This window comes from Rhinopithecus bieti, unplaced genomic scaffold (genome assembly GCF_001698545.2).
Source record: "Rhinopithecus bieti isolate Rb0 unplaced genomic scaffold, ASM169854v2 scaffold_23283, whole genome shotgun sequence".
NCBI classification, from domain to species: Eukaryota; Metazoa; Chordata; class Mammalia; order Primates; family Cercopithecidae; genus Rhinopithecus; species Rhinopithecus bieti.
The window spans coordinates 1,061,752-1,077,556 of NW_016810852.1; the positions used below are offsets into that span (position 1 = coordinate 1,061,752).

The 15,805-nt window shown below is 38.0% G+C and overlaps 1 long non-coding RNA gene across 5 annotated transcripts in view; it reads left to right on the forward strand.

Annotated features, from left to right (window-relative positions):
- Window positions 1-15,805, forward strand: part of LOC108542824 (uncharacterized) — a 97,619-nt gene that overhangs the window by 46,081 nt on the left and 35,733 nt on the right. For all 5 annotated transcript variants that reach the window (XR_001889378.1, XR_001889376.1, XR_001889380.1 and 2 more), the window contains one exon: window positions 12,588-12,685. This is a non-coding gene — a long non-coding RNA (uncharacterized LOC108542824). The remainder of the gene's footprint in view (window positions 1-12,587; window positions 12,686-15,805) is intronic.

Genomic DNA, 15,805 nt, shown 5'->3' on the forward strand with positions numbered 1-15,805 from the left:
AAATCCCTGAATGAACCAGAGGGACATGGGTTGGAACTATATCAAGGAACACTCTAAATGAGACCAAGAGAGGATCATTTGGATTCTGCCCCAACTGCAGGCCTTATGGGCAGTACATCTTGGCCCTCTGGGGAAAGATATTTTTTCTTCCAGCCTGCATTTCCTATATAGCCCATTTGTGTTCTTTAAGACTTTAAGGTTTTGGACTAATGCAAATATTCTCTGGGAATATTAATAAATTGAATTAACTAGCATGATGTAGTATAAGAACACAGATGCTGGAAACAGACAGAGTCATGTTTAATTCTGGCTCAGTCCCTTATTAAATGAGTGAGTATAAGAATGAATATGAATATCCTGGGCTTAGTTTTCTCATCTGCAAAATGAGTTACAGTAATGCCTTACATGTTTTCTGTGTGTGTAGTAAATGATACAATGTTTGCAAAGTGCAAAGTTGGTTATTAGAAATGGTCCCTTCTTTGCCTTTCTCTACTAGCAATGTATATAGCAGCTCTAATCAGAGTCTTATATTATCGGAGCACTGGACCCCAAGCAGATGTAACCGATGATGAGTAAGTTTTGATATTCTGGAGAAGAGAAGAAACTTTCTGATAGGACTGGATGTATTACTGTGATTTAAGGCCTGATCAGCATTAGGCAGGATTGGAACCTCAACTGCATCCAGGAGCACATTTATTCTGATGTGTTGCTGTGATGGTTTTAATCCAGTCATTTTAGCATGGGGTATTTTGATGCAATCTAAAACACAAACCATGGAATTTCACCTTTTGAAAGTTGTCAGTCAGCCCGCAAAACCAGCATCCGTCTGGAGTAAACTTCAGAGTGTGTTTGAATGATGAGGTGAGTGTCAAGAATGAGAGTGTGATTCAAGAGTGAAGTAGGGATCAGGGATAACTGTTGCACACTTTTAAAATAATAAAAACAGTGTTTTACTTTTTATCATGGATGTCTTCAGTCACCAATGCAGCTTCATCAAATGCATCACGTCAAAATGTCCTGCTTAAAATGCAGTCTTAGTGCTGAATAAGCATAGCATATACTGCTTTGGAAAAAGACTTAGCCATTTAAGAGGGATGCAGTTTTCTAGAATGTCAGGAAATCATCAGTGAAATTGGAGAGAAACACCAGTATGCAAAGATGCCTTCCCAGAAACCTGGGAGAATTGGCATGCAGCATTCGCTAATGCATTTCGGCATTTGTGCTCATTGCTACTGTTGCTGTGCTTTTGAATTTGTGCAATGACGTGCTGTGATTTAGGGTGGTCTTGGCCTTGAGTAGTTTTTACCCCATAAAGGACAGTTGCTGAAGGATTGCTTCCTTCTCCCTGTTTTACTGCTACCATCTCAATGCTGTATGTGAGTGCAGTGAAGCAATGATGCACTAACTGTGCCTTTCAGAGCTGTGTAAATCCTTTCGTTGATAAACTAGGAGCATGTGAACAAGATAAATGCCCTAGATTGAAGAAGCTACCCAGGATCCTGAAAGAAAAGCATCCTGACATATGTCATAATAGGCACGCAGAGAAAATTCTGCTCAGATGAGTATTTTTCTAGACCTTAGAATTTTGTGTCATATTATCTTTACTATCTAAAAGCCTTCTGTCTGGCAATACCTGAAAATTTAAGAGGAAAGCAAAAGAAAGAAAATCAGATAAATGTGGCTATATATCTTATCTTTGTTATAATGTAATGGTGATACTCTTTGTGTAAGCTTTGCTGACCCTAAATAGGGATTTAATGTAGTCAACATAAAAAGAAATATGGTATATTTCTAAAATTACTGATACATGACACTACACTTATGAGGCTACAACTGAGAAAGCAGTGAAGTGAGCATTTTTGAAAAGAAATAAGTTAAACTGTCAACTCCTACCTTTGTGTGTTACAAACAGTTCTTGGATAAGAGAGATCAGTTCCAGTGTTGTGTATCATAATTGTGAGGTGTAAATAAAATATGGTAACAAATTCATGCAACTTTTATGCATAAAAATAAAAACGACCTATTGTCTGCTATAAATTGGGGTGCAGCCATCATGCGAGGCAAATGTTAGGCCAAGACATAAAGCATGTGCAATATATGGCCACAATTTTCTGAGTTTAACTTTTTCTGGAAGTTGACCTTAAACAAAACTGTGGATTAAACCTGTAACCCTGAAACTGACTGTATTAATTTATCGAATGTATAAATGAGCTCAAAATATATACTTTTTCTTCAACAGAAATAAATGCTTGTTTGTTTTTTCTTTTTCTGTTTTAAGCACCAGGGAAACAGTTTGAACCAAACCTGAACTCAAATATATTCAAAATCCAAAGATATAAAACACCAAAAATAAGTCCTGGATCAAATGAAAATTCCATTTTTATCATCTCTTGAGAAGGTTAAACCATCAAAATATTCTCATAAACAAATTTCATTATTAGACAGCCAGGCAGAAGCAAATTGTGCAATCCCCACCCTTTCCTTTTTTAACTTTTAAAAAACTTTATAGGTGCTTTTCTTTTCATTTGCCTCTGAAACACCTTCCAGCATTTAGGTTTTCATTTAATTGTCACACAGCCCATTTTGCATGGTAAATATTTGCTTATTTCTGACCGATTTCATATTTCTCTAATATTTGATTTCATCTAGGGCTTCCTTGTTGGTTTTTAATTGAAAGCTTCATCAAGTAAATACTCTGTACTCTAGAGTGTAGATTTATCAATTTACAGAGGGCACAGCTCGCCTGTGTCCCAGGATGCCAAGTTTATTGATGGCCACGCTGAAGATTCAGACAGGAACTTTCACAGAGTGAAGGCGGAGGAAAATACAGAAGAAGAGAGAGATCTGGAATTTGAAAACGTGCCTCTTTTTATAAATGTTTGCGTGTGCCGGAAAAGTCAGGAAGCTTAGTGTTTTCAGTTTTTTGTTTTTTAAACATGATTGGTGCCCAGTTTGGCTTTGATAGAAGAACCATTTACCATCTCTGAACAATCACCAGAGAAACTTGCTTAAAAAACAGTCACTAGGCCTGGCGCAGTGGCTCACGCCTGTAATCCGAGCACTTTGGGAGGCTGAGGTGGGCGCATCACCTGATGTCAGGAGTTCCAGACCAGCTTGGCCAACGTGGTGAAACCCCATCTCTACTAAAAATGCAAAGATTAGCCAGGTGTGGTAGCCCACGCCTGTAATCCCAACTACTCTGGAGGCTGAGACAGGAGAATTGCTTGAATCCGGGAGGCAGAGGTTGCAGTGAGCGGAGATGGCACCATTGCACTCCAGCCCGGGTGACAGAGCGAGACTCCATCTCAAAACAAAACAAAACAAAACAAAATAAGACAAAAAACAAACAAACAAAAAAACCAACCAAAAACAGTCACTGATGAACATTTCAACCAACTAAACAAACAAAAAGACAACACCAAAAAACAGTCACTGGGCAATTGTTAGTACTGAGAGAATAACAACAGGAGAGATGCTTTCGTCTCTTCAAAAGAACTTCCCAAACATTTAAACCTTATCAGAGCCTGCTCCGGTTATATTCTGGGTGAACATTACTCAACATCCTCCTTCTCCCCAGGCTAACATGCCTACATTTTTTACAGGCTACTCAAAGCTTACATTTTTGTGCCTCAGGGTTTGGTATTTGCTGCTACATTATTTTTGTTTTATCTTCACCTCCAAAGCATCGAACTGAATCATAAAATACTGCTGTTAAAACACGGTCATACACAGAAGAGGAAGGAGCCGGCTTGACAGTGTGCAGCAAGAATTCAGGTCATCCTTTTGTTGGAGCTGCATAATCAACATGCACAAGATGGGGATTCACCCAAAGGGGTGAGGGACAGAATCTGAAGTCCAATTGGGATACAGACTGTGGGCATTTTCCAAACCCTGGGTGAAAGATGCCTAACGTATCTTCCAACTTCATTTTGTTTTTGCTGCTTGTACTTTTGTTTTGTGTTTGGTGTCTATATCCCTAATGTAGCGTGGATTTGATCAAGGACAACACCATGCTGACCCACCACTTTTTTCCGCTGGTTATGTCCATGGGAAGAATCAGAATTCTGGGCTGATTTGACCACAGGACTTATACTAGAGGTAAACCCTGATGGTCATTTTAGAGAGAAATTTGTATTTTGTTATCTTCATATTTCCCAGATGTCCACATTTCTTCCTGCAGTATTGAGGTGGTATTGGAGTGACATATCTGCTTCTTCCTCTTCCAGTAACCTCTTCACTTAGCCCTTATTTGATGATTTAATTGCTGAGATTGCTGGAAAGCTAACTTCTCTTGGACCTCATTACCTAGGCAGCAAGGCCAATGGATTGAAAAGACAGTGCTTACCTGTTCTTCATGCATCACCCTGAACTTCAAGCTTTCATTTAGGAGGGTGATGTTTCCATTCCTAGATCACCATTAGTACTTTGTGTTTATAACCTTTGTTATAAGGTTATAAGCATAAGGGAGAGGAGGGAAGTAACTGGTCTTCCCAGGGTGCCTACTGCCCACATGCTGGCTGATGGCTACTGAGGGGTCACCATTACTGAGACCCTTTCAGGACTGACCTGCAGCATTTCCTAAACCACGTGACTCACTGAAATCATCCAAGACAGAAGGTGAAAATACAGATTTCTAGTATCAACTCCAGGGCTAATGAATCAGCACTTCACAAGGTGGGGTACATGACTCTGTATTTTGAACAAGTCCTGCTGGTGACTGTGATGATTAATCAAGTTTGAGAAACCTCTTTTGAGACTTTCCCCAATATCCTTCTCCACAGTTAAAACTGACCTTTTCCTTATCATATTCTTTTTCAGGTTGCTATTTAGGAAATAATCAATGATTCATTTTTGTTGAGGCTTTTGGTTTAATATATACTGCTAAAAAAAAGGGTATTTCTGTGTGTTATCAATTATCTTCTGGAGACAGTGTTAGAATTAAAAGAGGGATGCCATTTCAGGCTCTGTGTTAGAGTGAGAGTGCATGTGGCAGAGCTTGTGAAGCACTCTTACTCCTGGAGAACTCACAGAGGCCCTTGGAGTGTATTTCAGGGTGACAGTTTTTTCTGCCCATGTTGCTGGACTTGGAATGAGAGAGTAGATGCAATGTAAATTCAGACACATTTGGGAATCAGCAGTTCCTTCTTTCGAATAGATTGGCATGGAGTAGAAGATACAGGTGACAGGCCAGGGGCTGGGTGACATTCATAAATTATCAGATCCTAAAATTCACATTCTAGCAGAATTATTTTAAAGAAGCTTAGTTCTCTTTGGGTGCATAATGTCTTATTCTTTCATCTTAAGCATTCATGTTTGATAAAAACGATTCCTCATGTAAATTCATTTATTGTAATTCAGTCCTTCCTAAATTCCCTTGATATAGAGCTACAAAATGTTACTTTTCCTTTTCCTCCTGAGAAAGGTGCTAAAAATGCGATACTGCCTTATGGTATATAAATTTATCCAGAACTCTTGGAACCAATTCTCCTGCCTTTTAGAAGCTCTGCCCTTCTATAACTTGCCTTTCACCTGCCTAACAAATTATTGTTCACTTTTGAAATACATATATATATAATTCACATATAAAATATAAATTATATAGAAATATACATGCATGTAAATGCATGTAATTTATATAAAAACATCTAATTTATATATAAACAAACATAGATACATATATACACATGTACATATATGTGTATGTATGTGTGTGTCTGTGTGTGTGTGTGTGTGTGTGTATATATATATATGGCTCATGAGAAATGAATTCAACCAAAGTTATCCAACTGGTCTGTTTGCCTCAGTCTGTCCTTCACGACCTTGATGCTTTCCGGCTTGTTTCACTCCATGGGGTGAATGCACCTTCAGAGTGACCATCCCATCCTGGTTACCCCTAGTCATGCCAATCTAAGTTTATGGCACTGACTGACAGTGGTGCGAAGGAAGACTGGTGTGAGAGGTGGTCAGTGACTGTCTTGATATTGACCTCAAAATTACAGAGGTATATAGTTTACTTTTCCCTGGTAATTATAAGATAAAATTAACAGTAATATACCAGTTATGATACATTAATCTTGTGAATATTTAATTTATAGACTGAGGGATAAATAAATGTCTCCTAGGGAGTGGGAGAGAGTAAGAGAGAAGAGTTCTGGGTGCTGTACCCCACTGGAGATGAAAATGCGGATGGACCTAATCTGCATACTAAGTAGTTCTCTCTGTTCCTGTTGGATGAATAATGCAATTCAGTGCTCTATTTTGTAGATGGTTTATGTCTGGCAAATGGAGCTGCTCAGCCTTGGAACCAGCAATACTGCGTCTTCTAGTGACATGCCTGCCGGAGATTGGCCTATTGAATTAGTAGTTGCTATGAGACAATAAATGACCAGTTCAGCGGCAGGAAGCAAGCAGAGCAAGAGGGCTTTGTGATCGCCTACTTACTTCTAATCCGATTTGGGACCAACAGAGAAATGCTTTGGTGCCCCCAAATCTGATTTGGTTCCTCCAAACCCTATCCTTAGAAATTCATTTCTTTGAGATAATATACTATACTTCTAGGAATTCTATGTTAAAAATGTAAAACTCTTCTTAGGGTATCAAGTTATTATTCTTAGCCACCCATAATAAAAGATGATCAGTCACTAAATACTAACAGCATCTTGAGGACTGTAGCAAAGGATTGGAAAATTTCAGGGCAAATAAGTGTAGGATGACCAGATGCTTACTTTCTCCCAGGAAACCCTTATCACTCTTTTGGTACATTTTGCAGTAAGCTACAGTAGGTAGTGTCCAACCTAATGAGGAGATACTTAGAATACAGTACTGAAAGGCCCAGGCTCTGAACTGAACAATCCGCATCCATAAATTGTTCTCTTAGTTCTTGAGAACTCTGTACTCTACTCTAATGCACCCTGGGAAGGGGTACCTGGGGAAGAACTTCCAGCCTTGCTGCCTGGATTCATGTTTCTTCTAATGCAACTTTATTCAGGGCTTTTTATGCATGCCTGGATGTCATAGTAAATTGCCATCTGAACACCCTTGTGAATTTGATTTAAATTTTAAAATATTTGTACCTCTATGCTTTTTTACATTGTGCATAGATATTTCCAGCATTGCCCCTTAAATCACAATTATTATAATAATCATTATTATTTTAAAGTAAGGCAGTAGGTTAGCCTAAGAGATTTACTTCCAGGAATTGCTGGTTTCTGAAGAAAACTGTTTGTCCAACCACCCAAACATGGCCTCCAGGTATTGCTTTAGTAGCTTATATATTCCCTCACTCTCTAGACTCTTCTGTTGAAGGAGGTGTGAGCCTGGCTCTTAGATATGTGGAGCAATGCAAGGCTGAGTTTTCCACTTTTTCCTAACCGCAGATCTTTCAACTAAAGTCATTGGTTTGATATATGCTTAGCCTTGGGTTGATATATTACTTCATGTTTTATAACTTAAGTTTTATAATCTATGTGAAAGGCAAGGATTTTTTCTTTATTTTATAAGCCTCAATTTTCATAGGAACAATGGACCTATTCCAGGGAGGGAAACAGACCACAGATGTGTGTGTGTGTGTGTGTGTGTGTGTGTGTGTGTGTGTGTGTGTAAAATCAATTCTATGCTCTACTATAAAAAAGGTGTAAGAGATGGGGAGGAGCAAACAGAGGCTACAAATAGACAGAGTTAGTTTTGATTTATATCTGAGAATGGCAGAGACTCTAAAAACTGAAAATGTTTACATCCATAGTATACTCTAAGAAACTATTTTCCAGGGAGGCCACTTTACCCTCACATAATGACTTCTCTCTAGAAGTCGATTTTACTGAAATTAACTCCTCCACAGCCCATATCTTAGCTTTACCAAACATAGTTATATGGAAGTCTACAAATGAAATTTAAAAATTTCAAAAAGCAGAAATTATAAAGTTAATATTATTTAAAATACGTCGACATTTAAAATAAAGGAGAGCCCTGCCGACTAACCTAAAGCAAACAAACCAAAACATAAAATCTTCTGAATAGCATATGATTTAAGGAGACAGTAAAATGACAGTTATGAATTGCTTAATATTGAAGGGGTATAGAACCCTATATATAAAAGCCTATGGGAATACAGCCTCCATCTGATCAGGAGTGGAGAATACTGGGGCCATGATTGCTCTCACCCCAGGTTACTTGTAGGGCAGAGGTTCTATACTTAGTGAGACAAGAGGAGAAGACCAGGGTGACTGAACCACCCAATATCCAGAGCAGTGTTTCAGCGAGTTTACCCCAGAGAAGGTGCAGCCCGAAAGAATGAGAGATTTCAAAGCTCTCTCCCAAAGGAAGTGATTCAAGCCTAAGGGCATTCTAAAAAATGATAGCTCCACTTGTTAAAGAAAAACAAGCTAAGGCATAGACCAGCTGGCTCACCACAGAGAAAAACAGAAAACAGGGCCTACTTGTGAGCCTACTTGTGGTCAGAGAAATACCTCAAAGACTGGCCTCAAACATGATCCCTTCTCAAATTTTATGAAATCTTATTATAATGCTTAGAGAATTGTCAGAAACAATAGAGCAATCAACTGGTGTTTAGTGGAGCTTAACAGGCAGGATGTACCACCAAATGAAGCTACAGCTTAGTAGAGATATCAGGAAAAAGACAGTCAAAGAGACCCTGTCAAAACCCTCTTATTTCACAGTGACTGTGCTCTCGGAGGAACAACACAAAATACTTCACATTTTTGAGAAAGAGACTTGACTAAATTAGCCTACCTAAGTCACAAAACAAAATAAAAAAGAACAGCAAAAACAAGCCTTGGAGGGGGAACAGAAAATCAGTATATAGAGTTAATGTATTTTACCTAAAATGTCTTGTTTTCAACAATTACAGGAATATGTGACCCATATACAGGAAGAAAACAACAACAAAGCAAGAGGCAATGGAAACAGCCTGTGAAGGCTGTTTTGTCAGATGTAACAGACAAAAGCTTCAAAGTAGCCATTATAAATATGTTAAAAGTACTGAAAGAGTACTTAAAGAAGTAGTAGAAGGCGTGAAGACAATGAATGTCTCAAAAAAAAATAGAGAATATCAATAAAGAGATAAGAACTATAAAAACAAAATTAAAATTATGCAGTTAAAAAGTATAATAACGAAAATGAAAAATTTATTAGAGTGGCTCAACAATATTTGAGCTGGCAGAAGAATCAGAGAATTTAAGATAGACCCATCCAAAGAACAGAGAAAATAGAATGAAGAAAAATGAACAGAGCCTCAGAGAAGTGTGAGACAACAGCATGCACAGCAGCATATATTTAGTGGGAGTATCTCAAGAAAGGACAAAAGGGGAAGGGCAGAAAAGTTAGCTGATGAAATAATGGATGAAAATTTCTAAAATTTGCTGAAAAACATTAATATACACATCCAAGAAGCTCAAAAACTTCAAGTAAGAGAAACACAAAGATATTCATGCTAACACATCTTACAGTACAAAATGCTGAAAACCAAAGACAAAAAAAAAAAGGTGAAAGCAGCAGGAGAGGCTGGGCACAGTGGCTCACACTCGTAATCCCAGAATTTGGGGAAACTGGGGTGGGAGGATCACTTGAGGAGAGGAGTTTGAGATCAGCTGCGGAAACATAGCAACATCTCATCTCCACAAAAATAAAAGCAAACAAACAAAAAAACAAAAAATTAGCTGGGTGTGGTGACATGCACCTACAGTCCCAGCTATTTGGAAGGCTGAGGTGGGAGAATTGCTTGAGCCTAGTTCAAGGCTGCAGTGAGCTATGATCTCACCAACACTCTTGCCTGAATGACAGAGTGAGATGCCGTCTCAAAATAACACAAGATAAAACAAAACAAAAAGCAAACAAAAAAACCTTGTCATGTACAAGAGAGCTCCAATAAGATTAACAGCTTATTTATCATCAGAACAATGAAGGCCAGAGGAAGTAGGATAACATATTCAAAGGGCAGAAAGGAAAAAAAAAAAAACAAGTGTGAATCAATAATTCTATACCTAGCAAAGTTATCTTTTAAAATTAAAGACATAATAAAGATATTTCAGATGAACAAAAACTGAGATAATTTGTTGCTAGCAGATCCACATTGCAAGAAATGCTAAAGAAAAATTTAAGTCTAAGTACAGATGTAAATTTTTTTTTTTTTATTATACTTTATGTTCTAGGGTACATGTGCACAATGTGCAGGTTTGTTACATATGTATACATGTGCCATGTTGGTGTGCTGCACCCATTAACTCATCATTTACATTAGGTATATCTCCTAATGCTATTCCTCCCCACTTCCCACACCCCACAACAGGCCCCGGTGTGTGATATTCCCCTTCCTGTGTCCAAGTGTTCTCATTGTTCAATTCCCACCTATGAGGGAGAACATATGGTGTTTGGTTTTCTGTTCTTGTGATAGTTTGCTGAGAATGATGGTTTCCAGCTGCATCCATGTCCCTACAAAGGACATGAACTCATCCATTTTATGGCTGCATAGTATTCCATGGTGTATATGTGCCACATTTTCTTTGTCCAGTCTATCATTGATGGACATTTGGGTTATTTATTTATTTTTTTGAGACTGAGTCTCACTCTATACGCAGTAATGGGATGGCTGGGTCAAGTGGTATTTCTAGTTCTAGATCCTTGAGGAATCGCCACACTGACAGATGTAAATTTGAATCTACATTTTAAAAAAGCAAGCACTGATAGTTGTAACTATGTAGTTATAAAAGTCAGTATAATACATAATTCTTTATTTTTCTTTTGACTAATTTAGAAAATAATTGTATAAAACAATATGAATATAATTGTATTGTTGAACCACAGCATCTAGAAATGTAATATATTTGACAATAACAACAGAAAGGGGGTGAGTAGGAACACTGGATTAAGATAATGACTCCAATACAAATGCATACAAAAAAATTTAAAAAGTGAGAAATGGTAAGTAATATTTTAAAGACATAATAAAGAAGGAGAAAAGGCAAATATAACAAACTATAGATAAATATTTGCTCTCCTTTTCCTCAGCTTCTTCAAGACATAAAGTCATAAAAAGTAATGATTACAGCAATGCATTGTTGGGCTTGTAACATAGATAGATTTTGTATATATAACAACAATAGCACCAAAAGATGATAAGAGGAAATATAGCTATAGAAGAGTGATATTTTTGTATCTCACCAAAATTAAGTTGGTGTAAGTCTGAAGTAGATTCTGGTAAGCTAAAATGTGTATGACAAACTCTGGAGCAACCATTATAAAAATGACCAAGAAATAGTAAAAAAACAATTTAAGAAATTAAAACATTCCACCAGAATATCCATTTAATAAAAAAGGATTTGATAAAGGAGAAATGGAAGAACAAAAAAGACATAAGTCATGTAGATAACAAAAAGTCAAATGGCAGATATAAATCTAATGATATCAATAATACTAAATGTGAAAAAAATAAACAATACAGTAAATATACAGAGATCTTAGACCGGATAAATAAACATAATTCAACTATCTGCTATTTACAGGAGAAACACTTTATATTCAAATATACAAATGGATTGAAAGCAAAAAGATGGTAAAATATATACCATGTAAGCAGTAACTATAAGAAAACTGGAGTGGCTATACTAATATCAAAGAGAAATCAACATTTCAACAGTAATAGTTACAGACTTCACTACTCCATTTTCAGTAACTGATAGAACAGCTAAAGAAAAGATCAACAAAGCCGGGTGCAGTGGCTCACACCTGTAATCCCAGCACTTTGGGAGGCTGAGGCAGACGGATTACCTGAGGTTAGGAGTTCAAGACCAACCTGACCAACACGGTGAAACCCTGTCTCTACTAAAAATACAAAAATTAGCTGGGCGTGGTAGTGTGTGCCTGTAATTCCAGCTACTTTGGCAGGCTGAGGAAGGAAAATCACTTAAACCTGGAAGGCAGAGGTTGCAGTGAGCCGAGATCACGCCATTGCACCACTCCAGCCTAGGTGACTGAGTGACTCCATCTCAAAAAAAAAAAAAGAAAAGATCAACAAGAAAATGAATGCAATGGTTTAATGTGTGCCCTCCAAATTTCAGATGTAAATACTTAATGGCCAATGTGATGTTATTAAGAGGTGGGGCCTTTAAGAAGTGATTAGGTTATGAGAGATCCTTTACTTGTGAATGAAATTAAGGGCCTCATGGAAGAGGCTTCACACAGCCTTCAGCCCTCTTGCAATTTCCATTTCCTACCATGTGACGATAGAGTGTTTTACCCCTTTGAAGGATGAAGCATTCAAGGCACCATCTTGAAAGCACAGACCAGACAACAAACCTGCCACTACCTTAATCTTGATCTTAGACTTTCAGTCTCAAGAGCTGTGAGAAATAAATTTCCATTCATTATAAATTACCCAGTTTCAGGTACGTTGTTATAGCAGCACAAAAAGACTAAGACAGAGGACTTATAAAACATTATAAACCAACTATACTTGACATTTATTGAACACTCCACCCAACAAAAGCAGAATACACGTTTTTGTTTAAAAAAAGATATCCTGAAATATTCTCCAACAGAACTGTTATAAATTTCTTTTTTTCTATCCCTGAAAGGTTTTTCCTGCATGGTCTGCTTAGTCCCAGCAAGAAAAGAAGATAGTTGGTGCCACTTAGAGTTGGATTTAGATCCTGAGCCAAACAGTATTGACTGTGTGAGTTGCACAAATGACAACCTCTCATCTTCTATTTCTGCATGGACAAAGTGGGGTTAATCACACATGCAAACATTGAACATAATACATATAAAGTTTTTAGCAAAACACTTGACACATAGCAGATATCCAATAAAAAATGGCAGTGTATCGCATGTTTTTTTGTACTCCTTATGGTATCAGAATGAGGATATTTTGTCAGGAATGTTGCCTTTTCTCTACTTCCTGAATGGCAGGAAACTTTTCCAGCTCTTGGGCTTGTGATGTTTCATTTATTTCTGACTGAGTACAGGGGGATCCTCTGAGAACTGTGCTCCAGGCAGTACCGCCAGGGTCCTTCTCTGCCCTCTGCATGAGACAAGCATTCCCTGCAGCATGTCCCTTTTGCTGGTCTTAGCCAGAGGCCCAGAAGCTGCAGTCCTTGTTTGGCCCAAGAACACCAGGTGGTAGCTGTGGCCCGTCCTCTGCTGCCCACTACCCGGACACAGCCAGCTTTGGGCCACTGAGAAGAACATCAGGGCAGCTGCTTCTAGTGCAACTGGGCCAGCTCCTTGTCTGTCTCTCCACCTGTCCTTCCTCCCTGCCTGTATCACATCCCAGCTCCAAATAGAAACACTGATCATCCTGAGTCAGAAAATACACCTGTCCACAGGGTAGGTTTTTTTGGGGGTACCCTAGAAATTATCCCTCCATGATTATGAGGTGGGAGAAGGTGCATATTTGAAAACATTGCTCTTTTAAACTGGTTTCTCCTCTACAAACTAGTTGTAAAAATGGCTGCTTCTATCATGGTATATGTTCATAAAAATTTGTTTGAGGAGTTCACACCTGGGCAGTAAATTATTTGATTTTACTCTCTCTGTAGCTAGAGGTATCCAGAAATTTGAGGGTAATCTGGCAAGAGAGTAAGAAGAAGCCCCTCACTCAGAAAAGATTAAGAATTAGAATGACAGAAAATGGAGAGAATTCTGTTAACGATTAATTGCTTCAGGACCTATTAGAAAACATGTTTGCACATAGATCCTGTCTGGATAGATTGAAATGAGTTTGGTGTTTCCTTTCTGTGCCTTGAAATTAACCTAAGCAAAGTAAGAGAATGGAATCTTTTGAAAAATGTTATAAAATACATTGTTTATTCTGTTATTGTTTTATATTGTTTTCTCTCAGTAGATCGTGAGCTATTCAAGGTCAGAAACTACCCTTCATCTATGTCCTCTGATAGTCATTCATGCAAATGTAAAGCCTCATTTTTTCCTGGGCTATTAGGAAGTTCTAATGAAAGTAGTTTGCTTTGCTAAAAGCTAAACTGAAAACTGTTTTTTTTCAATGGATGTGATGATGATAAGTGGGCCTTCCTGCTTTATTGAATCTAATCTAGCGAAACTGATGGTGAAAGCCCTCAGAGCTATTATTCTAAACCTTATATCTCCATGTTCACGGCTCAGGAGGGAGCTGGGGCAGGTGTAAGCAGGACTGGAAAAGAGAAGGCTTGAGCAGTTCCTCTGCCGTCCAATGCTCAAGGCTACTTTCAATATTTCATCGTGACACGCTCTCCCACAGAGCTCAGACAAAGTCTTGGTATTCTTCCTGAGGGGATGCTACAGGCAGCCGCTGCCTGCTGATGGGAAATAGCAGTTGAGATGAAGTCCTTCTGCTAACTTTGGTGCATTGAGCCACAGATGTCCTCTAAATCTCCCTTGTTACTAACTCCTTAATATCCATGTACATTCTGAGATTGACTCCTTTTGCCTTAAAAAATAGGGAACTCACCAAATTGGAGCAGTCAGCAGGTTCTATTTAATATGCATTTACCTTAGTGTTACTACTGACTTAAGTGAAAATTGTTTAATTATTTTACTTTGCATCAGTTGAGCTCAATACTCCTGACTCTTGAAGTAGACACAATTTATTTTTTCTTCTAATCAGGACATGCACTCAAAAATATTCTAGACTTGCCTATCTCTAGGAAATACTGCTTTTTTACTTGAAAAAAACCCTGTTCCTTTTCCCCAGCTATCTATGTAGATAATTACTGATTTATGATGGTTTGACTTAATGATTTTTCGACTTATGATGATCTAACAGTGATATACATTCAGTAGAGATTGTACTTCGAGTACTCTTTCTTTTTTTTATTCACTTTCAGTACAGTATTTAATAAATTACATTATATATTCAGTGCTTTATTAGAAAAGGGGCATTATATTAGATGATTTTGCCAAACTACAGGCTAATGTCAGTGTTCTGAGCACTTTTAATACAGGCTAAGCTAAGTTATGATGTTTGGTATGTTAGGTGTATTAAATACATTTTGACTTAGGATATTTTCAACTTCTGAGGAGTGTATTGGGATGTAATTCCATTATAAGTTGAGGAGCTACATGTTCTACACAGCCTTGAAGGTACAGGTCCCACTCTCCTTCATCGATTCCTCTCATTATCACAGCTCTTGTGGTTCCCAGTCCCTTCTGAAGGAAACCTATAGGACTATGCTCAGTTGACTTCTTTGAGGAAAAAAAAGAAAACTGTAGTTTTTTGAAAATTTTATTTATTTATTTATATATTATACTTTAAGTTCTAGGGTACATGTGCACAATGTGTAGGTTTGTTACGTATGTATACATGTGCCATGTTGGTGTGCTGCACCCCTTAACTCATCATTTACATTAGGTATATCTCCTAATGCTATCCCTCCCCCCTCCCCCCTCCCCACAATGCGCCCCAGTGTGTAATGTTCCCCTTCCTGTGTCCAAGTGATCTCATTGTTCAATTCCCACCTATGAGTGAGAACATGCGGTGTTTGGTTTTCTGTTCTTGCAATAGTTTGCTGAGAATGATGGTTTCCAGTTGCATCCATGTCCCTGCAAAGGACACAAACTCATCCTTTTTTATGGCTGCATAGTATTCCATGGTGTATTTGTGCCACATTTTCTTAATCCAGTCTGTCACTGTTGGACATTTGAGTTGATTCCAAGTCTTTGCTATTGTGAATAGTGCCGCAATAAACATACGTGTGCATGTGTCTTTATAGCAGCATGATTTATAATCCTTTGGGTATATACCCAGTAGTGGGATGGCTGGGTCATATGGTACATCTAGTTCTAGATCCTTGAGGAATAT